The 27,663-nt window shown below is 48.5% G+C and overlaps 1 long non-coding RNA gene across 1 annotated transcript; it reads left to right on the top strand.

The window, feature by feature from the left end:
- Positions 1-27,346, top strand: LOC135560053 (uncharacterized). Its single transcript, XR_010458662.1, has 2 exons — positions 1-51; positions 26,460-27,346. It is a non-coding gene; the product is annotated as an uncharacterized LOC135560053 (long non-coding RNA).
- The last annotated feature ends 317 nt before the right edge of the window (positions 27,347-27,663 follow it).

Here is a 27,663-nt window from a genome sequence, read left to right as displayed (position 1 = left end):
ACAACAAGATGAGGATCCTTCTGAATCTCATCCTCCTCTCCTTCATGACAGGTAATAAGCTTGTTATAACTCCTATAACAATGTAATAACATCCAGTTAGGTTTCTTATAAAGGCTGCTATAGACACCTGGATCAACCTGGAAACACACAACATGTGTGTGTATGTGTGTGTATGTGTGTATGTGTGTGAACACAACAATGTGTGGTGTGTGATGTGTGTTTATGTGTGTGTTATGTGTATGTGTGTGTATGTACGTGTGTATGTGTGAGTGTGTGTGTGTATGTGTATGTGTATGTGTGTGTGTATGTGTATGTGTGTGTGTATGTGTGTGTATGTGTGTGTATGTGTGAGTGTGTGTGTGTATGTGTGTGTGTGTGTGTTATGTGTATGTGTGTGTGTGTGTGTGTATGTGTGTGTGTGTGTGTGTGTGTGTGTGTGTACTGTGTGTTTAACTTGAGGATGCCACTGGTATAGGAATCCTAACTGTGAGTACATTTATCATCTCTGTATAGTCACTTTAACTCTAACCAACATGTACACATTACCTCAATTAGCCCAACTAACCGGTACCCCTCCACATTGACTCTGTACTGGTACCACCTGTATATAGCCTCCACTTTGACTCTGTACCGGTACCCCCTGTATATAGCCTCCACATTGACTCTGTACCCACCTGTATATAGCCTCCACATTGTCTCTGTACCGGTACCACCTGTATATAGCCTCCACATTGACTCTGTACCGGTACCCCTGTATATAGCCTCCACATTGACTCTGTACCGGTACCACCTGTATATAGCCTCCACATTGACTCTGTACCGGTACCACCTGTATATAGCCTCCACATTGACTCTGTACCGGTACCACCTGTATATAACCTCCACATTGACTCTGTACCGGTACCACCTGTATATAACCTCCACATTGACTCTGTACCGGTACCACCTGTATATAGCCTCCACATTGACTCTGTACCGGTACCACCTGTATATAGCCTCCACATTGACTCTGTACCGGTACCACCTGTATATAGCCTCCACATTGACTCTGTACCGGTACCACCTGTATATAGCCTCCACATTGACTCTGTACCGGTACCACCTGTATATAGCCTCCACATTGACTCTGTACCGGTACCACCTGTATATAGCCTCCACATTGACTCTGTACCGGTACCACCTGTATATAGCCTCCACATTGACTCTGTACCGGTACCACCTGTATATAGCCTCCACATTGACTCTGTACCGGTACCACCTGTATATAGCCTCCACATTGACTCTGTACCGGTACCACCTGTATATAGCCTCCACATTGACTCTGTACCGGTACCACCTGTATATAGCCTCCACATTGACTCTGTACCGGTACCACCTGTATATAGCCTCCACATTGACTCTGTACCGGTACCACCTGTATATAGCCTCCACTGACTATATAGCCTCCACATTGACTCTGTACCGGTACCACCTGTATATAGCCTCCACATTGACTCTGTACCGGTACCACCTGTATATAGCCTCCACCTGTATATAGCCTCCACATTGACTCTGTACCGGTACCACCTGTATATAGCCTCCACATTGACTCTGTACCGGTACCACCTGTATATAGCCTCCACATTGACTCTGTACTGGTACCACCTGTATATAGCCTCCACATTGACTCTGTACCGGTACCACCTGTATATAGCCTCCACATTGACTCTGTACCGGTACCACCTGTATATAGCCTCCACATTGACTCTGTACTGGTACCACCTGTATATAGCCTCCACATTGACTCTGTACCGGTACCACCTGTATAAAGCCTCCACATTGACTCTGTACCGGTACCACCTGTATATAGCCTCCACATTGACTCTGTACCGGTACCACCTGTATATAGCCTCCACATTGACTCTGTACCGGTACCACCTGTATATAGCCTCCACATTGACTCTGTACCGGTACCACCTGTATATAGCCTCCACATTGACTCTGTACCGGTACCACCTGTATATAGCCTCCACATTGACTCTGTACCGGTACCACCTGTATATAGCCTCCACATTGACTCTGTACCGGTACCACCTGTATATAGCCTCCACATTGACTCTGTACCGGTACCACCTGTATATAGCCTCCACATTGACTCTGTACCGGTACCACCTGTATATAGCCTCCACATTGACTCTGTACCGGTACCACCTGTATATAGCCTCCACATTGACTCTGTACCGGTACCACCTGTATATAGCCTCCACATTGACTCTGTACCGGTACCACCTGTATATAGCCTCCACATTGACTCTGTACCGGTACCACCTGTATATAGCCTCCACATTGACTCTGTACCGGTACCACCTGTATATAGCCTCCACATTGACTCTGTACCGGTACCACCTGTATATAGCCTCCACATTGACTCTGTACTGGTACCACCTGTATATAGCCTCCACATTGACTCTGTACCGGTACCACCTGTATATAGCCTCCACATTGACTCTGTACCGGTACCACCTGTATATAGCCTCCACATTGACTCTGTACTGGTACCACCTGTATATAGCCTCCACATTGACTCTGTACCGGTACCACCTGTATATAGCCTCCACATTGACTCTGTACCGGTACCACCTGTATATAGCCTCCACATTGACTCTGTACCGGTACCACCTGTATATAGCCTCCACATTGACTCTGTACCGGTACCACCTGTATATAGCCTCCACATTGACTCTGTACCGGTACCACCTGTATATAGCCTCCACATTGACTCTGTACCGGTACCACCTGTATATAGCCTCCACATTGACTCTGTACCGGTACCACCTGTATATAGCCTCCACATTGACTCTGTACCGGTACCACCTGTATATAGCCTCCACATTGACTCTGTACCGGTACCACCTGTATATAGCCTCCACATTGACTCTGTACCGGTACCACCTGTATATAGCCTCCACATTGACTCTGTACCACCCTGTATATAGCCTCCACCTCTGTACCACCTGTATAGCCTCCACATTGACTCTGTACCGGTACCACCTGTATATAGCCTCCACATTGACTCTGTACCGGTACCACCTGTATATAGCCTCCACATTGACTCTGTACCGGTACCACCTGTATATAGCCTCCACATTGACTCTGTACCGGTACCACCTGTATATAGCCTCCACATTGACTCTGTACCGGTACCACCTGTATATAGCCTCCACATTGACTCTGTACCGGTACCACCTGTATATAGCCTCCACATTGACTCTGTACCGGTACCACCTGTATATAGCCTCCACATTGACTCTGTACCACCTGGTACCACCTGTATATAGCCTCCACATTGACTCTGTACCGGTACCACCTGTATATAGCCTCCACATTGACTCTGTACCGGTACCACCTGTATATAGCCTCCACATTGACTCTGTACCGGTACCACCTGTATATAGCCTCCACATTGACTCTGTACCGGTACCACCTGTATATAGCCTCCACATTGACTCTGTACCGGTACCACCTGTATATAGCCTCCACATTGACTCTGTACCGGTACCACCTGTATATAGCCTCCACATTGACTCTGTACCGGTACCACCTGTATATAGCCTCCACATTGACTCTGTACCGGTACCACCTGTATATAGCCTCCACATTGACTCTGTACCGGTACCACCTGTATATAGCCTCCACATTGACTCTGTACCGGTACCACCTGTATATAGCCTCCACATTGACTCTGTACCGGTACCACCTGTATATAGCCTCCACATTGACTCTGTACCGGTACCACCTGTATATAGCCTCCACATTGACTCTGTACCGGTACCACCTGTATATAGCCTCCACATTGACTCTGTACTGGTACCACCTGTATATAGCCTCCACATTGACTCTGTACCGGTACCACCTGTATATAGCCTCCACATTGACTCTGTACTGGTACCACCTGTATATAGCCTCCACATTGACTCTGTACTGGTACCACCTGTATATAGCCTCCACATTGACTCTGTACCGGTACCACCTGTATATAGCCTCCACATTGACTCTGTACCGGTACCTGTATATAGCCTCCACATTGACTTGACTGTACCGGTACCACCTGTATATAGCCTCCACATTGACTCTGTACCGGTACCACCTGTATATAGCCTCCACATTGACTCTGTACCGGTACCACCTGTATATAGCCTCCACATTGACTCTGTACCGGTACCACCTGTATATAGCCTCCACATTGACTCTGTACCAGTACCACCTGTATATAGCCTCCACATTGACTCTGTACCGGTACCACCTGTATATAGCCTCCACATTGACTCTGTACCGGTACCACCTGTATATAGCCTCCACATTGACTCTGTACCGGTACCACCTGTATATAGCCTCCACATTGACTCTGTACCGGTACCACCTGTATATAGCCTCCACATTGACTCTGTACCGGTACCACCTGTATATAGCCTCCACATTGACTCTGTACTGGTACCCTCTGTATATAGCCTCCACATTGACTCGGTACCGGTACCACCTGTATATAGCCTCCACATTGACTCTGTACCGGTACCACCTGTATATAGCCTCCACATTGACTCTGTACTGGTACCACCTGTATATAGCCTCCACATTGACTCTGTACCGGTACCACCTGTATATAGCCTCCACATTGACTCTGTACCGGTACCACCTGTATATAACCTCCACATTGACTCTGTACCGGTACCACCTGTATATAGCCTCCACATTGACTCTGTACCGGTACCACCTGTATATAGCCTCCACATTGACTCTGTACCGGTACCACCTGTATATAGCCTCCACATTGACTCTGTACCGGTACCACCTGTATATAGCCTCCACATTGACTCTGTACCGGTACCACCTGTATATAGCCTCCACATTGACTCTGTACTCTGTACCACCTGTATATAGCCTCCACATTGACTCTGTACCGGTACCACCTGTATATAGCCTCCACATTGACTCTGTACCGGTACCACCTGTATATAGCCTCCACATTGACTCTGTACCGGTACCACCTGTATATAGCCTCCACATTGACTCTGTACCGGTACCACCTGTATATAGCCTCCACATTGACTCTGTACCGGTACCACCTGTATATAGCCTCCACATTGACTCTGTACCGGTACCACCTGTATATAGCCTCCACATTGACTCTGTACTGGTACCACCTGTATATAGCCTCCACATTGACTCTGTACCGGTACCACCTGTATATAGCCTCCACATTGACTCTGTACCGGTACCACCTGTATATAGCCTCCACATTGACTCTGTACTGGTACCACCTGTATATAGCCTCCACATTGACTCTGTACTGGTACCACCTGTATATAGCCTCCACATTGACTCTGTACTGGTACCACCTGTATATAGCCTCCACATTGACTCTGTACCGGTGGTATATAGCCTCCACATTGACTCTGTACTGGTACCACCTGTATATAGCCTCCACATTGACTCTGTACTGGTACCACCTGTATATAGCCTCCACATTGACTCTGTACTGGTACCACCTGTATATAGCCTCCACATTGACTCTGTACCGGTACCACCTGTATATAGCCTCCACATTGACTCTGTACCGGTACCACCTGTATATAGCCTCCACATTGACTCTGTACCGGTACCACCTGTATATAGCCTCCACATTGACTCTGTACCACCTGTATATAGCCTCCACCTCTGTACCTACCACCTGTATATAGCCTCCACATTGACTCTGTACCGGTACCACCTGTATATAGCCTCCACATTGACTCTGTACTGGTACCACCTGTATATAGCCTCCACATTGACTCTGTACCGGTACCACCTGTATATAGCCTCCACATTGACTCTGTACCGGTACCACCTGTATATAGCCTCCACATTGACTCTGTACCGGTACCACCTGTATATAGCCTCCACATTGACTCTGTACCGGTACCACCTGTATATAGCCTCCACATTGACTCTGTACTGGTACCACCTGTATATAGCCTCCACATTGACTCTGTACTGGTACCACCTGTATATAGCCTCCACATTGACTCTGTACCGGTACCACCTGTATATAGCCTCCACATTGACTCTGTACTGGTACCACATGTATATAGCCTCCATGTTGACTCTGTACCGGTACCCCCTGTATATAGCATCCACATTGACTCTGTACTGGTACCACCTGTATATAGCCTCCACATTGACTCTGTACCGGTACCACCTGTATATAACCTCCACATTGACTCTGTACTGGTACCTCCTGTATATAGCCTACACATTGTCTCTGTACCGGTACCCCCTCTATATAGCCTCCACATTGACTCTGTACCGGTACCCCTGTATTTAGCCTCCACATTGTCTCTGTACCGGTACCCCCTCTATATAGCCTCCACATTGACTCTGTACCGGTACCCCCTGTATATAGCCTACACATTGTCTCTGTACCGGTACCCCCTCTATATTACATTTACATTTAAGTCATTTAGCAGACGCTCTTATCCAGAGCGACTTACAAATTGGTGCATTCACCTTATGACATCCAGTGGAACAGTAGTGCATCTAAATCTTTTAAGGGGGGGTGAGAGGGATTACTTTATCCTATCCTAGGTATTCCTTAAAGAGGTGGGGTTTCAGGTGTCTCCGGAAGGTGGTGATTGACTCCGCTGTCCTGGCGTCGTGAGGGAGTTTGTTCCACCATTGGGGGGCCAGAGCAGCGAACAGTTTTGACTGGGCTGAGCGGGAACTGTACTTCCTCAGTGGTAGGGAGGCGAGCAGGCCAGAGGTGGATGAACGCAGTGCCCTTGTTTGGGTGTAGGGCCTGATCAGAGCCTGGAGGTACTGACGTGCCGTTCCCCTCACAGCTCCGTAGGCAAGCACCATGGTCTTGTAGCGGATGCGAGCTTCAACTGGAAGCCAGTGGAGAGAGCGGAGGAGCGGGGTGACGTGAGAGAACTTGGGAAGGTTGAACACCAGACGGGCTGCGGCGTTCTGGATGAGTTGTAGGGGTTTAATGGCACAGGCAGGGAGCCCAGCCAACAGCGAGTTGCAGTAATCCAGACGGGAGATGACAAGTGCCTGGATTAGGACCTGCGCCGCTTCCTGTGTGAGGCAGGGTCGTACTCTGCGGATGTTGTAGAGCATGAACCTACAGGAACGGGCCACCGCCTTGATGTTAGTTGAGAACGGCAGGGTGTTGTCCAGGATCACGCCAAGGTTCTTAGCGCTCTGGGAGGAGGACACAAAGGAGTTGTCAACCGTGATCGCGAGATCATGGAACGGGCAGTCCTTCCCCGGGAGGAAGAGCAGCTCCGTCTTGCCGAGGTTCAGCTTGAGGTGGTGATCCGTCATCCACACTGATATGTCTGCCAGACATGCAGAGATGCGATTCGCCACCTGGTCATCAGAAGGGGGAAAGGAGAAGATTAATTGTGTGTCGTCTGCATAGCAATGATAGGAGAGACCATGTGAGGTTATGACAGAGCCAAGTGACTTGGTGTATAGCGAGAATAGGAGAGGGCCTAGAACAGAGCCCTGGGGGACACCAGTGGTGAGAGCACGTGGTGTGGAGACGGATTCTCGCCACGCCACCTGGTAGGAGCGACCTGTCAGGTAGGACGCAATCCAAGCGTGGGCCGCGCCGGAGATGCCCAACTCGGAGAGGGTGGAGAGGAGGATCTGATGGTTCACAGTATCGAAGGCAGCCGATAGGTCTAGAAGGATGAGAGCAGAGGAGAGAGAGTTAGCTTTAGCAGTGCGGAGCGCCTCCGTGATACAGAGAAGAGCAGTCTCAGTTGAATGACTAGTCTTGAAACCTGACTGATTTGGATCAAGAAGGTCATTCTGAGAGAGATAGCGGGAGAGCTGGCCAAGGACGGCACGTTCAAGAGTTTTGGAGAGAAAAGAAAGAAGGGATACTGGTCTGTAGTTGTTGACATCGGAGGGATCGAGTGTAGGTTTTTTCAGAAGGGGTGCAACTCTCGCTCTCTTGAAGACGGAAGGGACATAGCCAGCGGTCAGGGATGAGTTGATGAGCGAGGTGAGGTAAGGGAGAAGGTCTCCGGAAATGGTCTGGAGAAGAGAGGAGGGGATAGGGTCAAGCGGGCAGGTTGTTGGGCGGCCGGCCGTCACAAGACGCGAGATTTCATCTGGAGAGAGAGGGAGAAAGAGGTCAGAGCACAGGGTAGGGCAGTGTGAGCAGAACCAGCGGTGTCGTTTGACTTAGCAAACGAGGATCGGATGTCGTCGACCTTCTTTTCAAAATGGTTGACGAAGTCATCTGCAGAGAGGGAGGAGGGGGGGGAGGGGGAGGAGGATTCAGGAGGGAGGAGAAGGTGGCAAAGAGCTTCCTAGGGTTAGAGGCAGATGCTTGGAGAGAACAGGGATAGACAGACACATAGTTGACAGGCTACACAAGAGGCTACGCTAATGCAAAGGAGATTGGAATGACAAGTGGACTACACGTCTCGAGTGTTCAGAAAGTTAAGCTTACGTAGCAAGAATCTTATTGACTAAAATGATTAAAATGATACAGTACTGCTGAAGTAGGCTAGCTGGCAGAGGCTGCATTGGTGACTATGTAGGCTAGCTGGCAGTGGCTGCGTTGTTGACACTACACTAATCAAGTCGTTCCGTTGAGTGTAATAGTTTCTACTGTGCTGCTATTCGGGGCTAGCTGGCTAGCTAGCAGTGTTGATTACGTTACGTTGCGTTAAAAGAACGACAATAGCTGGCTAGCTAACCTAGGAAATCACTCTAGACTACACAATTATCTTTGATACAAAGACGGCTATGTAGCTAGCTATGTAGCTAGCTACGATCAAACAAATCAAGCCGTTGTACTGTAATGAAATGAAATGAAAAATGTGATACTACCTGTGGAGCGAGCGAAATGCGACCTCCACATTGTGAGTGCGGAAGTTCTGTTCGGTAGACGTTGGCTAGCTGTTGGCTAGCTAGCAGTGTCTCCTACGTTAAGGACGACAAATAGCTGGCTAGCTAACCTCGGTAAATTAAGATAATCACTCTAAAACTACACACTCTAAACTACACAATTATCTTGGATACGAAGACAGCAAAGACAACTATGTAGCTAGCTAACACTACACTAATCAAGTCGTTCAGTTGAGTGTAATAGTTGTGCTGCTAATCGGTAGACGGTGTACGTTAGCTAGCTGGCTAGCTGCAGGGCAGATAGGGCAGATAGCAGTGTAGACTGCGTTAGGACGACGAAATACGATAATTACGCAATTATCTATGATACAAAGACGGCTATGTAGCTAGCTAAGAAGAAATTGCTAAGATTAGACAAATCAAACCGTTGTACTATAATGAAATGTAATGAAATGTAATACTACCTGCGGACCGAGTGCAGATGCGACCGCTAGCCTCCACATTGACTCTGTACCGGTACCAGCTGTATATAGCCTCCACATTGACTCTGTACCGGTACCACCTGTATATAGCCTCCACATTGACTCTGTACCGGTACCACCTGTATATAGCCTCCACATTGACTCTGTACTGGTACCACCTGTATATAGCCTCCACATTGACTCTGTACCGGTACCACCTGTATATAGCCTCCACATTGACTCTGTACCGGTACCACCTGTATATAGCCTCCACATTGACTCTGTACCGGTACCACCTGTATATAACCTCCACATTGACTCTGTACCGGTACCACCTGTATATAGCCTCCACATTGACTCTGTACCGGTACCACCTGTATATAGCCCCCACATTGACTCTGTACTGGTACCACCTGTATATAGCCTCCACATTGACTCTGTACCGGTACCACCTGTATATAGCCTCCACATTGACTCTGTACTGGTACCACATGTATATAGCCTCCATGTTGACTCTGTACCGGTACCCCCTGTATATAGCATCCACATTGACTCTGTACTGGTACCACCTGTATATAGCCTCCACATTGACTCTGTACCGGTACCACCTGTATATAACCTCCACATTGACTCTGTACTGGTACCTCCTGTATATAGCCTACACATTGTCTCTGTACCGGTACCCCCTCTATATAGCCTCCACATTGACTCTGTACCGGTACCCCCTGTATTTAGCCTACACATTGTCTCTGTACCGGTACCCCCTCTATATAGCCTCCACATTGACTCTGTACCGGTACCCCCTGTATATAGCCTACACATTGTCTCTGTACCGGTACCCCCTCTATATTACATTTACATTTAAGTCATTTAGCAGACGCTCTTATCCAGAGCGACTTACAAATTGGTGCATTCACCTTATGACATCCAGTGGAACAGTAGTGCATCTAAATCTTTTAAGGGGGGTGAGAGGGATTACTTTATCCTATCCTAGGTATTCCTTAAAGAGGTGGGGTTTCAGGTGTCTCCGGAAGGTGGTGATTGACTCCGCTGTCCTGGCGTCGTGAGGGAGTTTGTTCCACCATTGGGGGGCCAGAGCAGCGAACAGTTTTGACTGGGCTGAGCGGGAACTGTACTTCCTCAGTGGTAGGGAGGCGAGCAGGCCAGAGGTGGATGAACGCAGTGCCCTTGTTTGGGTGTAGGGCCTGATCAGAGCCTGGAGGTACTGACGTGCCGTTCCCCTCACAGCTCCGTAGGCAAGCACCATGGTCTTGTAGCGGATGCGAGCTTCAACTGGAAGCCAGTGGAGAGAGCGGAGGAGCGGGGTGACGTGAGAGAACTTGGGAAGGTTGAACACCAGACGGGCTGCGGCGTTCTGGATGAGTTGTAGGGGTTTAATGGCACAGGCAGGGAGCCCAGCCAACAGCGAGTTGCAGTAATCCAGACGGGAGATGACAAGTGCCTGGATTAGGACCTGCGCCGCTTCCTGTGTGAGGCAGGGTCGTACTCTGCGGATGTTGTAGAGCATGAACCTACAGGAACGGGCCACCGCCTTGATGTTAGTTGAGAACGGCAGGGTGTTGTCCAGGATCACGCCAAGGTTCTTAGCGCTCTGGGAGGAGGACACAAAGGAGTTGTCAACCGTGATCGCGAGATCATGGAACGGGCAGTCCTTCCCGGGAGGAAGAGCAGCTCCGTCTTGCCGAGGTTCAGCTTGAGGTGGTGATCCGTCATCCACACTGATATGTCTGCCAGACATGCAGAGATGCGATTCGCCACCTGGTCATCAGAAGGGGAAAGGAGAAGATTAATTGTGTGTCGTCTGCATAGCAATGATAGGAGAGACCATGTGAGGTTATGACAGAGCCAAGTGACTTGGTGTATAGCGAGAATAGGAGAGGGCCTAGAACAGAGCCCTGGGGACACCAGTGGTGAGAGCACGTGGTGTGGAGACGGATTCTCGCCACGCCACCTGGTAGGAGCGACCTGTCAGGTAGGACGCAATCCAAGCGTGGGCCGCGCTGGAGATGCCCAACTCGGAGAGGGTGGAGAGGAGGATCTGATGGTTCACAGTATCGAAGGCAGCCGATAGGTCTAGAAGGATGAGAGCAGAGGAGAGAGAGTTAGCTTTAGCAGTGCGGAGCGCCTCCGTGATACAGAGAAGAGCAGTCTCAGTTGAATGACTAGTCTTGAAACCTGACTGATTTGGATCAAGAAGGTCATTCTGAGAGAGATAGCGGGAGAGCTGGCCAAGGACGGCACGTTCAAGAGTTTTGGAGAGAAAAGAAAGAAGGGATACTGGTCTGTAGTTGTTGACATCGGAGGGATCGAGTGTAGGTTTTTTCAGAAGGGGTGCAACTCTCGCTCTCTTGAAGACGGAAGGGACATAGCCAGCGGTCAGGGATGAGTTGATGAGCGAGGTGAGGTAAGGGAGAAGGTCTCCGGAAATGGTCTGGAGAAGAGAGGAGGGGATAGGGTCAAGCGGGCAGGTTGTTGGGCGGCCGGCCGTCACAAGACGCGAGATTTCATCTGGAGAGAGAGGGGAGAAAGAGGTCAGAGCACAGGGTAGGGCAGTGTGAGCAGAACCAGCGGTGTCGTTTGACTTAGCAAACGAGGATCGGATGTCGTCGACCTTCTTTTCAAAATGGTTGACGAAGTCATCTGCAGAGAGGAGGAGGGGGGAGGGGAGGAGGATTCAGGAGGGAGGAGAAGGTGGCAAAGAGCTTCCTAGGGTTAGAGGCAGATGCTTGGAGAGAACAGGGATAGACAGACACATAGTTGACAGGCTACACAAGAGGCTACGCTAATGCAAAGGAGATTGGAATGACAAGTGGACTACACGTCTCGAGTGTTCAGAAAGTTAAGCTTACGTAGCAAGAATCTTATTGACTAAAATGATTAAAATGATACAGTACTGCTGAAGTAGGCTAGCTGGCAGAGGCTGCATTGGTGACTATGTAGGCTAGCTGGCAGTGGCTGCGTTGTTGACACTACACTAATCAAGTCGTTCCGTTGAGTGTAATAGTTTCTACTGTGCTGCTATTCGGGGCTAGCTGGCTAGCTAGCAGTGTTGATTACGTTACGTTGCGTTAAAAGAACGACAATAGCTGGCTAGCTAACCTAGGAAATCACTCTAGACTACACAATTATCTTTGATACAAAGACGGCTATGTAGCTAGCTATGTAGCTAGCTACGATCAAACAAATCAAGCCGTTGTACTGTAATGAAATGAAATGAAAAATGTGATACTACCTGTGGAGCGAAGCGAAATGCGACCGGATTGTGAGTGCGGAAGTTCTGTTCGGTAGACGTTGGCTAGCTGTTGGCTAGCTAGCAGTGTCTCCTACGTTAAGGACGACAAATAGCTGGCTAGCTAACCTCGGTAAATTAAGATAATCACTCTAAAACTACACACTCTAAACTACACAATTATCTTGGATACGAAGACAGCAAAGACAACTATGTAGCTAGCTAACACTACACTAATCAAGTCGTTCAGTTGAGTGTAATAGTTGTGCTGCTAATCGGTAGACGGTGTACGTTAGCTAGCTGGCTAGCTGCAGGGCAGATAGGGCAGATAGCAGTGTAGACTGCGTTAGGACGACGAAATACGATAATTACGCAATTATCTATGATACAAAGACGGCTATGTAGCTAGCTAAGAAGAAATTGCTAAGATTAGACAAATCAAACCGTTGTACTATAATGAAATGTAATGAAATGTAATACTACCTGCGGACCGATGCGACCGCTAGTGCAGACTCTGTACCGGTACCGCTATATAGCCTCCACATTGACTCTGTACCGGTACCAGCTGTATATAGCCTCCACATTGACTCTGTACCGGTACCACCTGTATATAGCCTCCACATTGACTCTGTACCGGTACCACCTGTATATAGCCTCCACATTGACTCTGTACTGGTACCACCTGTATATAGCCTCCACATTGACTCTGTACCTGGTACCACCTGTATATAGCCTCCACATTGACTCTGTACTGGTACCACATGGTACCCCTGTATATAGCCTCCACATTGACTCTGTACTGGCACCACCTGTATATAGCCTCCACATTGACTCTGTACTGGTACCACCTGTATATAGCCTCCACATTGACTCTGTACCGGTACCACATCTATGTGTCTGTCTATCCCTGTTCTCTCCTCTCTGCACAGACCATACAAACGCTCCACACCGCATGGCCGCGGCCACCCTAATCTGGTGGTCCCAGCGCGCACGACCCACGTGGAGTTCCAGGTCTCCGGTAGCCTCTGGAACTGCCGATCTGCGGCCAACAAGGCAGAGTTCATCTCAGCCTATGCCTCCCTCCAGTCCCTCGACTTCTTGGCTCTGACGGAAACATGGATCACCACAGACAACACCGCTACTCCTACTGCTCTCTCTTCGTCCGCCCACGTGCTCTCGCACACCCCGAGAGCTTCTGGTCAGCGGGGTGGTGGCACCGGGATCCTCATCTCTCCCAAGTGGTCATTCTCTCTTTCTCCCCTTACCCATCTGTCTATCGCCTCCTTTGAATTCCATGCTGTCACAGTTACCAGCCCTTTCAAGCTTAACATCCTTATCATTTATCGCCCTCCAGGTTCCCTCGGAGAGTTCATCAATGAGCTTGATGCCTTGATAAGCTCCTTTCCTGAGGACGGCTCACCTCTCACAGTTCTGGGCGACTTTAACCTCCCCACGTCTACCTTTGACTCATTCCTCTCTGCCTCCTTCTTTCCACTCCTCTCCTCTTTTGACCTCACCCTCTCTCACCTTCCCCCTACTCACAAGGCAGGCAATACGCTCGACCTCATCTTTACTAGATGCTGTTCCTCCACTAACGTCATTGCAACTCCCCTCCAAGTCTCCGACCACTACCTTGTATCCTTTTCCCTCTCGCTCTCATCCAACACTTCCCACACTGCCCCTACTCGGATGGTATCGCGCCGTCCCAACCTTCGCTCTCTCTCCCCCGCTACTCTCTCCTCTTCCATCCTATCATCTCTTCCCTCTGCTCAAACCTTCTCCAACCTATCTCCTGATTCTGCCTCCTCAACCCTCCTCCCCTCCCTTTCTGCATCCTTTGACTCTCTATGTCCCCTATCCTCCAGGCCGGCTCGGTCCTCCCTCCCGCTCCGTGGCTCGACGACTCATTGCGAGCTCACAGAACAGGGCTCCGGGCAGCCGAGCGGAAATGAGGAAAACTCGCCTCCCTGCGGACCTGGCATCCTTTCACTCCCTCCTCTCTACATTTTCCTCCTCTGTCTCTGCTGCTAAAGCCACTTTCTACCACTCTAAATTCCAAGCATCTGCCTCTAACCCTAGGAAGCTCTTTGCCACCTTCTCCTCCCTCTTGAATCCTCCTCCCCTCCCCCTCCTCCCTCTCTGCAGATGACTTCGTCAACCATTTTGAAAAGAAGGTCGACGACATCCGATCCTCGTTTGCTAAGTCAAACGACACCGCTGGTTCTGCTCACACTGCCCTACCCTGTGCTCTGACCTCTTTCTCCCCTCTCTCTCCAGATGACATCTCGCGTCTTGTGACGGCCGGCCGCCCAACAACCTGCCCGCTTGACCCTATCCCCTCCTCTCTTCTCCAGACCATCTCCGGTGACCTTCTCCCTTACCTCACCTCGCTCATCAACTCATCCCTGACCGCTGGCTACGTCCCTCCCGTCTTCAAGAGAGCGAGAGTTGCACCCCTTCTGAAAAAACCTACACTCGATCCCTCCGATGTCAACAACTACAGACCAGTATCCCTTCTTTCTTTTCTCTCCAAAACTCTTGAACGTGCCGTCCTTGGCCAGCTCTCCCGCTATCTCTCTCAGAATGACCTTCTTGATCCAAATCAGTCAGGTTTCAAGACTAGTCATTCAACTGAGACTGCTCTTCTCTGTATCACGGAGGCGCTCCGCACTGCTAAAGCTAACTCTCTCTCCTCTGCTCTCATCCTTCTAGACCTATCGGCTGCCTTCGATACTGTGAACCATCAGATCCTCCTCTCCACCCTCTCCGAGTTGGGCATCTCCGGCGCGGCCCACGCTTGGATTGCGTCCTACCTGACAGGTCGCTCCTACCAGGTGGCGTGGCGAGAATCCGTCTCCTCACCACGTGCTCTCACCACTGGTGTCCCCCAGGGCTCTGTTCTAGGCCCTCTCCTATTCTCGCTATACACCAAGTTACTTGGCTCTGTCATAACCTCACATGGTCTCTCCTATCATTGCTATGCAGACGACACACAATTAATCTTCTCCTTTCCCCTTCTGACGACCAGGTGGCAAATCGCATCTCTGCATGTCTGGCAGACATATCAGTGTGGATGACGGACCATCACCTCAAGCTGAACCTCGGCAAGACGGAGCTGCTCTTCCTCCCGGGAAGGACTGCCCGTTCCATGATCTCGCCATCACGGTTGACAACTCCATTGTGTCCTCGTCCCAGAGCGCTAAGAACCTTGGCGTGATCCTGGACAACACCCTGTCGTTCTCAAATAACATCAAGGCGGTGGCCCGTTCCTGTAGGTTCATGCTCTACAACATCCGCAGAGTACGACCCTGCCTCACACAGGAAGCGGCGCAGGTCCTAATCCAGGCACTTGTCATCTCCCGTCTGGATTACTGCAACTCGCTGTTGGCTGGGCTCCCTGCCTGTGCCATTAAACCCCTACAACTCATCCAGAACGCCGCAGCCCGTCTGGTGTTCAACCTTCCCAAGTTCTCTCACGTCACCCCGCTCCTCCGCTCTCTCCACTGGCTTCCAGTTGAAGCTCGCATCCGCTACAAGACCATGGTGCTTGCCTACGGAGCTGTGAGGGGAACGGCACCTCAGTACCTCCAGGCTCTGATCAGGCCCTACACCCAAACAAGGGCACTGCGTTCATCCACCTCTGGCCTGCTCGCCTCCCTACCACTGAGGAAGTACAGTTCCCGCTCAGCCCAGTCAAAACTGTTCGCTGCTCTGGCCCCCCAATGGTGGAACAAACTCCCTCACGACGCCAGGACAGCGGAGTCAATCACCACCTTCCGGAGACACCTGAAACCCCACCTCTTTAAGGAATACCTAGGATAGGATAAAGTAATCCTTCTCACCCCCCTTAAAAGACCTAGATGCACTATTGTAAAGTGGCTGTTCCACTGGATGTCATAAGGTGAAAGCACCAATTTGTAAGTCGCTCTGGATAAGAGCGTCTGCTAAATGACTTAAATGTAAATGTAAATGTACCACCTGTATATACATTTACATTTAATTATAATAATTATAATAATTTTGCACGCCCAATTTTTCAGTTTTTGATTTGTTAAAAAGTTTGAAATATCCAATAAATGTCGTTCCACTTCATGATTGTGTCCCACTTGTTGTTGATTCTTCACAAAAAAAATACAGTTTTATATCTTTATGTTTGAAGCCTGAAATGTGGCAAAAGGTCGCAAAGTTCAAGGGGGCCGAATACTTTCGCAAGGCACTGTAGCCTCCCTACTGTATAAAGCCTCGCTACTGTTATTTTCAATGTCATTTTACTATTTTATTTGATTTCTTTCTTATCTATTGTTTAGCTAAGACCTATTTTTTACTTAGAAATTGCACTGTTAGGGTTAGGGGCTTGTAAGTAAGCATTTCACTGTAAGGTCTACTACACCTGTTGTATTCGGCCACGTGACAAAATAAACGTAGATTTTATTTGTAAAAAACACCAAACCAAGAGGTATTTTCTCTGGTCTGATTGACAGGTTGTTTGAGCTCCTTCAAAGTGACAGGATCCTCTGGAGGAATTGTCATCATCTACTGTCATTATTCCACAGACGACAGAAGTCATGACAATTATTTCTGTGTGGGGCAGTATAGTTATAGTGTGAGTGAACTTGGACGAATTATTATTATTTTTTAACCTTTCTTTAACTAGGCAAGTAAGTTCAGAACAAATCCTTATTTACAAGGACAGCCTAGAAACAGTGCCTTGTTCAGAGGCTGAATGATAGATTTTTTATCTTGTCAGCTCGGGGATTTGATCTTGCAACCTTCTGCTTACTAGTCCAACGCTCTAACCACTAAGCTACTTGCCGCCCGAAAAGCTCCTTTTCTACTCGCCCATCAGGCAAATGACATTTCAAGTGACCTTTAACTGACGTGTGGATCCCAAAATAAATGTGTAAAGTGATTCAAATGAATGAATTAGTTGTGTAAGACATTATACAGATAAAAGGATAAGTAGCATGTAGTTTTTAAATGTCTGTTTTCTCCTCTGACAATACAACATCTGATTAAGACGGGGGGAGTCAGATATCAAAACTTCTCTGTACCAGGAAACTCTTGTCTTTATTCACCATAAGGAGAAAGAGAGGACCGTCTTCTCTGTACCAGGAAACTCTTGTCTTTATTCACCATAAGGAGAAAGAGAGGACCGTCTTCTCTGTACCAGGAAACTCTTGTCTTTATTCACCATAAGGAGAAAGAGAGGACCGTCTTCTCTGTACCAGCAAACTCTTGTCTTTATTCACCATAAGGAGAAAGAGAGGACCGTCTTCTCTGTACCAGGAAACTCTTGTCTTTATTCACCATAAGGAGAAAGGGAGGACCGTCTTCTCTTTGCCTACTAACATACTGACACCTTCCTCTGCCACACTCAGTTTCGGATGAGAGAGGAAAGAGGAGAGAGGACGGTGGAGAGAGAACGGAGGAGAGAGAACGGAGGAGAGAGGACGGAGGAGAGAGGACGGAGGATAGAGAACGGAGGAGAGAGAACGGAGGAGAGAGGACGGAGGAGAGAGGACGGAGGAGAGAGAACAGAGGAGAGAGGACGGAGGAGAGAGAACGGAGGAGAGAGGAAAGAGTAGACAGTGGAGAGAGGACGGAGGAGAGAGGACGGAGGAGAGAGAACGGAGGAGAGAGGACGGAGGAGAGAGGACGGAGGAGAGAGGACGGAGGAGAGAGGACAGTGGAGAGAGGACGGAGGAGAGAGAACGGAGGAGAGAGGACGGAGGAGAGAGAACGGAGGAGAGAGAACGGAGGAGAGAGGACGGAGGAGAGAGGACGGAGGAGAGAGGACGGAGGAGAGAGGACAGTGGATAGAGGACGGAGGAGAGAGGACAGAGGAGAGAGGAAAGAGTAGACAGTGGAGAGAGGATGGAGGAGAGAGGACGGAGGAGAGAGAACGGAGGAGAGAGGATGGAGGAGAGAGGACGGAGGAGAGAGGACGGAGGAGAGAGAACGGAGGAGAGAGGACAGAGGAGAGAGAACGGAGGAGAGAGAACGGAGAAGAGAGAACGGAGGAGAGAGGACGGAGGAGAGAGGACAGAGGACAGAGGACAGAGGAGAGAGAACGGAGGAGAGAGAACGGAGGAAAGAGGACGGAGGAGAGAGGACGGAGGAGAGAGAACGGAGGAGAGAGGACGGAGGAGAGAGGACGGAGGAGAGAGGACAGTGGAGAGAGGACGGAGGAGAGAGGACAGTGGAGAGAGGACGGAGGAGAGAGGACGGAGGAGAGAGAACGGAGGAGAGAGAACGGAGGAGAGAGGAGAGAGGATGGAGGAGAGAGGAGAGAGGATGGAGGAGAGAGGACGGAGGAGAGAGGACAGTTGAGAGAGAACGGAGGAGAGAGGACGGAGGAGAGAGAACGGAGGAGAGAGGACGGAGGAGAGAGAACTGAGGAGAGAGGACGGAGGAGAGAGAACGGAGGAGAGAGGAGAGAGGATGGAGGAGAGAGGACGGAGGAGAGAGGAGAGAGGATGGAGGAGAGAGGAGAGAGGATGGAGGAGAGAGGAGAGAGGATGGAGGAGAGAGGAGAGAGGACAGAGGAGAGAGGACGGAGGAGAGAGGACAGAGGAGAGAGAACGGAGGAGAGAGAACGGAGGAGAGAGGATGGAAGTTTGACTTTTGCCCAAACGAGAAAAGGCCCCAGAGGCACCTGAGTCACTGACTAATTTAGGAGGACGTTGGTGAATGCCAAACCGACAGCGAGTCTCACTATAGGGGTGAAGTCTGATCATAAAATACAACAACACCTGATCATTGATGAACAAACATTTGTAAATCCATCAGCATGAGAGACACATGGAACAGTGTCATGGAACAGGGTCATGGAACAGTGTCATGGAGCAGTGTCATGGAGCAGTGTCATGGAGCAGTGTCATGGAACAGTGTCATGGAACAGTGTCATGGAGCAGTGTCATGGAGCAGTGTCATGGAACAGTGTCATGGAACAGTGTCATGGAGCAGTGTCATGGAACAGTGTTATGGAACAGTGTCATGGAACAGTGTCATGGAACAGTGTCATGGAGCAGTGTCATGGAACAGTGTCATGGAACAGTTTCATGGAACAGTGTCATGGAGCAGTGTCATGGAGCAGTGTCATGGAGCAGTGTCATGGAACAGTGTCATGGAGCAGTGTCATGGAACAGTGTCATGGAACAGTGTCATGGAACAGTGTCATGGAGCAGTGTAATGGAACAGTGTCATGGAGCAGTGTCATGGAGCAGTGTCATGGAACAGTGTCATGGAGCAGTGTCATGGAACAGTGTCACGGAACAGTGTCATGGAACATTGATGATGGTGGTGATGGTAGTGATGATGGTGGTGATGGTAGTGATGATGGTGGTGATGGTAGTGATGATGGTGGTGATGGTAGTGATGATGATGGTGATGGTAGTGATGATGGTGGTGATGGTAGTGATGATGGTGGTGATGGTAGTGATGATGATGAAGTTGATGGTGATGATGATGGTGATGGTAGTGATGATGGTGGTGATGGTAGTGATGATGGTGGTGATGGTGGTGATGGTAGTGATGATGGTGGTGATGGTAGTGATGATGGTGGTGATGGTAGTGATGATGGTGGTGATGGTAGTGATGATGGTGGTGATGGTGGTGATGGTAGTGATGGTGGTGATGGTAGTGATGATGATGAAGTTGATGGTGATGATGATGGTGATGGTAGTGATGATGGTGGTGATGGTAGTGATGATGATGAAGTTGATGGTGATGATGATGGTGATGGTAGTGATGATGATGGTGATGGTAGTGATGATGGTGATGGTAGTGATGATGGTGATGATGATGGTGATGGTAGTGATGATGGTGGTGATGGTAGTGATGATGGTGGTGATGGTGGTGATGGTAGTGATGATGGTGGTGATGGTAGTGATGATGATGAAGTTGATGGTGATGATGATGGTGATGGTAGTGATGATGGTGGTGATGGTAGTGATGATGATGATGGTGATGGTAGTGATGATGGTGGTGATGGTAGTGATGATGGTGGTGATGGTAGTGATGATGATGATGGTGATGGTAGTGATGATGGTGGTGATGGTAGTGATGATGATGAAGTTGATGATGATGGTGATGGTAGTGATGATGATGGTGATGGTAGTGATGATGGTGGTGATGGTGATGGTGGTGATGGTAGTGATGATGGTGGTGATGGTAGTGATGATGGTGGTGATGGTAGTGATGATGGTGGTGATGGTAGTGATGATGGTGGTGATGGTAGTGATGATGATGGTGATGGTAGTGATGATGGTGGTGATGGTAGTGATGATGGTGGTGATGATGGTGATGTGATGGTGGTGATGGTAGTGATGATGATGAAGTTGATGGTGATGATGATGGTGATGGTGGTGATGATGGTGGTGATGGTAGTGATGATGGTGGTGATGGTGGTGATGATGGTGATGTGATGATGGTGGTGATGGTAGTGATGATGGTGGTGATGGTAGTGATGATGGTGGTGATGGTAGTGATGATGGTGGTGATGGTGGTGATGGTAGTGATGGTGGTGATGGTAGTGATGATGATGATGGTGATGATGATGGTGATGATGATGGTGATGGTAGTGATGATGGTGGTGATGGTAGTGATAATGATGAAGTTGATGGTGATGATGATGGTGATGGTAGTGATGATGATGGTGATGGTAGTGATGATGGTGATGGTAGTGATGATGGTGATGATGATGGTGATGGTAGTGATGATGGTGGTGATGGTAGTGATGATGGTGGTGATGGTGATGTGATGGTAGTGATGATGGTGGTGATGGTAGTGATGATGATGAAGTTGATGGTGATGATGATGGTGATGGTAGTGATGATGGTGGTGATGGTGATGGTGATGATGATGATGGTGATGGTAGTGATGATGGTGGTGATGGTGATGATGATGGTGGTGATGTGGTGATGGTAGTGATGATGATGATGGTGATGGTAGTGATGATGGTGGTGATGGTAGTGATGATGATGAATGTGGTGATGGTGATGATGGTGGTGATGGTAGTGATGATGGTGGTGATGGTATGGTATGATGATGAAGTTGATGGTGATGATGATGGTGATGGTGAGTGATGATGATGGTGATGGTAGTGATGATGGTGGTGATGGTAGTGATGATGGTGGTGATGGTAGTGATGATGGTGGTGATGGTAGTGATGATGGTGGTGATGGTAGTGATGATGATGGTGATGGTAGTGATGATGGTGGTGATGGTGGTGATGATGGTGGTGATGGTAGTGATGATGATGAAGTTGATGGTGATGATGATGGTGATGGTGGTGAGTGATGATGGTGGTGATGGTAGTGATGATGGTGGTGATGGTGGTGATGGTAGTGATGGTGGTGATGGTAGTGATGATGATGAAGTTGATGGTGATGATGATGGTGATGGTGGTGATGATGGTGGTGATGGTAGTGATGATGATGAGTTGATGGTGATGATGATGGTGATGGTAGTGATGATGATGGTGATGGTAGTGATGATGGTGATGGTAGTGATGATGGTGATGATGATGGTGATGGTAGTGATGATGGTGGTGATGGTAGTGATGATGGTGGTGATGGTGGTGATGGTAGTGATGATGGTGGTGATGGTAGTGATGATGATGAAGTTGATGGTGATGATGATGGTGATGGTAGTGATGATGGTGGTGATGGTTATGATGATGATGAAGTTGATGGTGATGATGATGGTGATGGTAGTGATGATGATGGTGATGGTAGTGATGATGGTGGTGATGGTAGTGATGATGGTGGTGATGGTAGTGATGATGGTATTGATGGTGGTGATGGTAGTGGTGATGGTAGTGATGATGGTGATGATGATGGTGATGATGATGAAGTTGATGATGGTGATGATGGTGGTGATGGTAGTGATGATGATGAAGTTGATGGTGATGATGATGGTGATGGTAGTGATGATGATGAAGTTGATGATGGTGATGATGATGGTGATGGTAGTGATGATGATGAAGTTGATGATGGTGATGATGGTATACGGAGCTGTGAGGGGAACGGCACCTCACTACCTCCAGGCTCTGATCAGGCCCTACACCCAAACAAGGGCACTGCGTTCATCCACCTCTGGCCTGCTCGCCTCCCTACCACTGAGGAAGTACAGTTCCCGCTCAGCCCAGTCAAAACTGTTCGCTGCTCTGGCCTCCCAATGGTGGAACAAACTCCCTCACGACGCCAGGACAGCGGAGTCAATCACCACCTTCCGGAGACACCTGAAACCCCACCTCTTTAAGGAATACCTAGGATAGGATAAAGTAATCCTTCTCCCCCTCCCCCCTTAAAAGACCTAGATGCACTATTGTAAAGTGGCTGTTCCACTGGATGTCATAAGGTGAAAGCACCAATTTGTAAGTCGCTCTGGATAAGAGCGTCTGCTAAATGACTTAAATGTAAATGTAAATGTAATGGTGGTGATGGTAGTGATGATGATGGTGATGGTAGTGATGATGATGGTGATGGTAGTGATGATGGTGGTGACTGTGATGATGGTGATGATGGTGGTGATGGTAGTGATGATGGTGGTGACTGTGATGATGATGGTGATGATGGTGATGATGGTGGTGATGGTAGTGATGATGGTGGTGACTGTGATGATGATGGTGATGATGGTGATGATGGTGGTGATGGTAGTGATGATGGTGGTGACTGTGATCATTATTATTACCCTGTACTAGTATAATGTGACGTTTGGTGTAATATAAATCTGTTATCATATATTGTGGTGTTTAATGATGTGATTGTATCTCAATTGTATCTCGTGTTGTTTAAACTTCACTAAATAAAAAAAACATCTGGACTTCTCTAGACTGTTCCTCCTGACAACAAAGATCATCTATTATGGGATGCAGGTAGCCCAGCAGTTAATAGTGTTGGGCCAGTAACTGCAAGGTAGCTGGTTTGAATCCCTGAGCCGACTAGATGAAATAAGGCATTAAACCTAATGGCTCCTGTAAGTCTCTCTGGCTAAATGACGTACATGTATTATATTGACTAGATATTGGACTGTCTGCTCTAACAATGAACACACACCCGTCTGTAACAAGATCTGAAGAGTGTGTGTACACACACACACACACACACACACACACACACACACACACACACACACTTCCTCTCTCTCTAGATGCTCTTCCCTCAGACTACTCTCCTGGTGCAGGACAGACTCTCTCTAGATGCCCTTCCCTCAGACTACTCTCCTGGTGCAGGACAGACTCTCTCTAGATGCCCTTCCCTCAGACTACTCTCCTGGTGCAGGACAGACTCTCTCTAGATGCCCTTCCCTCAGACTACTCTCCTGGTGCAGGACAGACTCTCTCTAGATGCTCTTCCCTCAGACTACTCTCCTGGTGCAGGACAGACTCTCTCTAGATGCCATTCCCTCAGACTACTCTCCTGGTGCAGGACAGACTCTCTCTAGATGCTCTTCCCTCAGACTACTATCCTGGTGCAGGACATACTCTCTCTAGATGCCCTTCCCTCAGACTACTCTCCTGGTGCAGGACAGACTCTCTCTAGATGCCCTTCCCTCAGACTACTCTCCTGGTGCAGGACAGACTCTCTCTAGATGCTCTTCCCTCAGACTACTCTCCTGGTGCAGGACAGACTCTCTCTAGATGCCCTTCCCTCAGACTACTCTCCTGGTGCAGGACAGACTCTCTCTAGATGCCCTTCCCTCAGACTACTCTCCTGGTGCAGGACAGACTCTCTCTAGATGCCCTTCCCTCAGACTACTCTCCTGGTGCAGGACATACTCTCTCTAGATGCCCTTCCCTCAGACTACTCTCCTGGTGCAGGACAGACTCTCTCTAGATGCCCTTCCCTCAGACTACTCTCCTGGTGCAGGACAGACTCTCTCTAGATGCTCTTCCCTCAGACTACTCTCCTGGTGCAGGACAGACTCTCTCTAGATGCTCTTCCCTCAGACTACTCTCCTGGTGCAGGACAGACTCTCTCTAGATGCCCTTCCCTCAGACTACTCTCCTGGTGCAGGACAGACTCTCTCTAGATTGTCTTCCCTCAGACTACTCTCCTGGTGCAGGACAGACTCTCTCTAGATGCCCTTCCCTCAGACTACTCTCCTGGTGCAGGACAGACTCTCTCTAGAGGCCCTTCCCTCAGACTACTCTCCTGGTGCAGGACAGACTCTCTCTAGATGCCCTTCCCTCAGACTACTCTCCTGGTGCAGGACAGACTCTCTCTAGAGGCCCTTCCCTCAGACTACTCTCCTGGTGCAGGACAGACTCTCTCTAGAGGCCCTTCCCTCAGACTACTCTCCTGGTGCAGGACAGACTCTCTCTAGATGCCCTTCCCTCAGACTACTCTCCTGGTGCAGGACAGACTCTCTCTAGATGCCCTTCCCTCAGACTACTCTCCTGGTGCAGGACAGACTCTCTAGATGCCCTTCCCTCAGACTACTCTCCTGGTGCAGGACAGACTCTCTCTAGATGCTCTTCCCTCAGACTACTCTCCTGGTGCAGGACAGACTCTCTCTAGATGCTCTTCCCTCAGACTACTCTCCTGGTGCAGGACAGTCAGAGTGCTTCTAAGTTTCATGTCTACTGATTTCAGTGATGCTATAATTTAATAGTTTTCTATTATGTGGTAACAGGGACTATGTTGTCATGATTAGATGGCACTATGGCATTGAAGGCCAAGCTGTAGTGGCATTGAAGGCCAAGCTGTAGCCAATTAACAGTGATGGATTCTGGGTACTAACTCCTTAACTTGGGATAGGGTTAATTATCAGGTACCCAATTGAAATATTGAGTGCTTAGGTTTAGAGGGTCTACACCCAGTTAATGGTTATCTGTAAGAGGAATGAATTAAACTTGGAATATCCTGAGTGTAGGGAAAGAGCTATGGATTAGTGTTGAAGGGGGTTGAGGTCAGGTCACGTTAAAGGAGAAAGAAAAGTTTATGGCCAGTATCACTTAGTTTCCTGCCTAGCAATAAAGATACAATGTTGTACAGATGTGTAGGAGCAGACTCAGCCTAGGAGGAAGGGTTAAATATCAGTGCTTGTTCAGATGAGTAGGAGGAGACTCACTCTAGGAGGAGGGGTTAAATATCAGTGCTTGTTCAGATGAGTAGGAGGAGACTCAGCCTAGGAGGAAGGGTTAAATATCAGTGCTTGTTCAGATGAGTAGGAGGAGACTCAGCCAAGGAGGAAGGGTTAAATATCAGTGCTTGTTCAGATGAGTAGGAGGAGACTCAGCCTAGGAGGAGGGGTTAAATATCAGTGCTTGTTCAGATGAGTAGGAGGAGACTCAGCCTAGGAGGAAGGGTTAAATATCAGTGCTTGTTCAGATGAGTAGGAGGAGACTCAGCCTAGGAGGAGGGGTTAAATATCAGTGCTTGTTCAGATGAGTAGGAAGAGACTCAGCCTAGGAGGAAGGGTTAAATATCAGTGCTTGTTCAGATGAGTAGGACGAGACTCAGTCTAGGACGAAGGGTTAAATATCAGTGCTTGTTCAGATGAGTAGGAGGAGACTCAGCCTAGGAGGAAGGGTTAAATATCAGTGCTTGTACAGATGAGTAGGAGGAGACTCAGCCTAGGAGGAGGGGTTAAATATCAGTGCTTGTTCAGATGAGTAGGAGGAGACTCAGCCTAGGAGGAGGGGTTAAATATCAGTGCTTGTTCAGATGAGTAGGAGGAGACTCAGCCTAGGAGGAGGGGTTAAATATCAGTGCTTGTGTGAAATGTCATTGTCTAATGCAGCTGTATTGCCCTCTGGGTAATAAACGTGGTTTGAGCTTTTCATAGTGTCCTTTGAGTTTTTACTCTGAGAATTAGAAGCTGACAAGTGTCCTCTAATATGTATTTCTTTTGTCCAGGTGGGTGAGAGCAGTTCAATGGTGATTGCGTCATCCGTGGATCTGTCGGGGGGTAGGAAAATTGAAGAGGGTCGAATGTGTCTGGGAAGGAGAAGGGGACATGGTCTTTGACTCTCGAAGGACGTCGTGATGACAGATATGGGTGCTACAGATCGGTAGTCATTCAGTCCAGTTACTTCCCCTTTCTTGGGCATGGAGAGGATAGTGACACCTTGAAGCAGGTTTCGGATAATGTCCTGAGCTGGAGAGAGATGTCTGAAAAAAACAACAGCTAGCTGGCCTGCACTTTCTCTGAGGGCTCGGCTAGGGATGACGTCTGGGTCGGCAGAATTGCCTTAAGTTCTACTATGTAATTCTACGCTCTGTAGTCTGAAGAGAAGAAGTTGTCTGGTTGTGACACAGTGTTGTTGTTACCAGAGCTGCGGTCCAATTCAATAGAATTGAATTCCATTTCAACACAGACAATGAATCACAATTCAATGTATCACTGATTACCATCATTTTCCATGTGGACTTTTCAATCTATGAATGGAATTTCACTTCACTTTCTGAATTGACTGAGTTGAAACATGTAGTTTATTAGACTGTAACATCGTCCCCCAGGATCAATAGAGAGACGACTGGTGGTGGAGATTACAGTATATTTATTCATCAGTACTGATAACATTCTGTAGGGGGCGATGTGGAGGTCGTTCTGTTGGTTTAATGAGATCTCAGTAGCTTGTCTGTTGAGTGATGACGTCATTCATTAAGGGGGAGTTGGGTTGAAGAGGAGGGATGTTTCTTCTGTTCAGAAACTCATTTGTTGAGTTTATAACTTACAAAGACTGTATTTTGATCAATAAATGTCATTAAAAAGTAATAAAATATATTGATGTATACTTTAACTATATTGTCATCATCTCAACAATGTGTTCCTCCTCTGATGAAACCAACATGGTAACTTTAGAACAGAGAAGATGACAGTTTCAACACTTAGTCACCACAGATAGCTGAGTTCAACTAGTTTCAACACTTAGTCACCACAGATAGCTGAGTTCAACCAGTTTCAACACTTAGTCACCACAGATAGCTGAGTTCAACCAGTTTCAACACTTAGTCACCACAGATAGCTGAGTTCAACCAGTTTCAACACTTAGTCACCACAGATAGCTGAGTTCAACCAGTTTCAACACTTAGTCACCACAGATAGCTGAGTTCAACC

The sequence above is a fragment of the Oncorhynchus nerka genome, linkage group LG15, assembly GCF_034236695.1.
Source record: "Oncorhynchus nerka isolate Pitt River linkage group LG15, Oner_Uvic_2.0, whole genome shotgun sequence".
NCBI classification, from domain to species: Eukaryota; Metazoa; Chordata; class Actinopteri; order Salmoniformes; family Salmonidae; genus Oncorhynchus; species Oncorhynchus nerka.
This window is presented reverse-complemented; position numbering and strand designations above follow the sequence as displayed.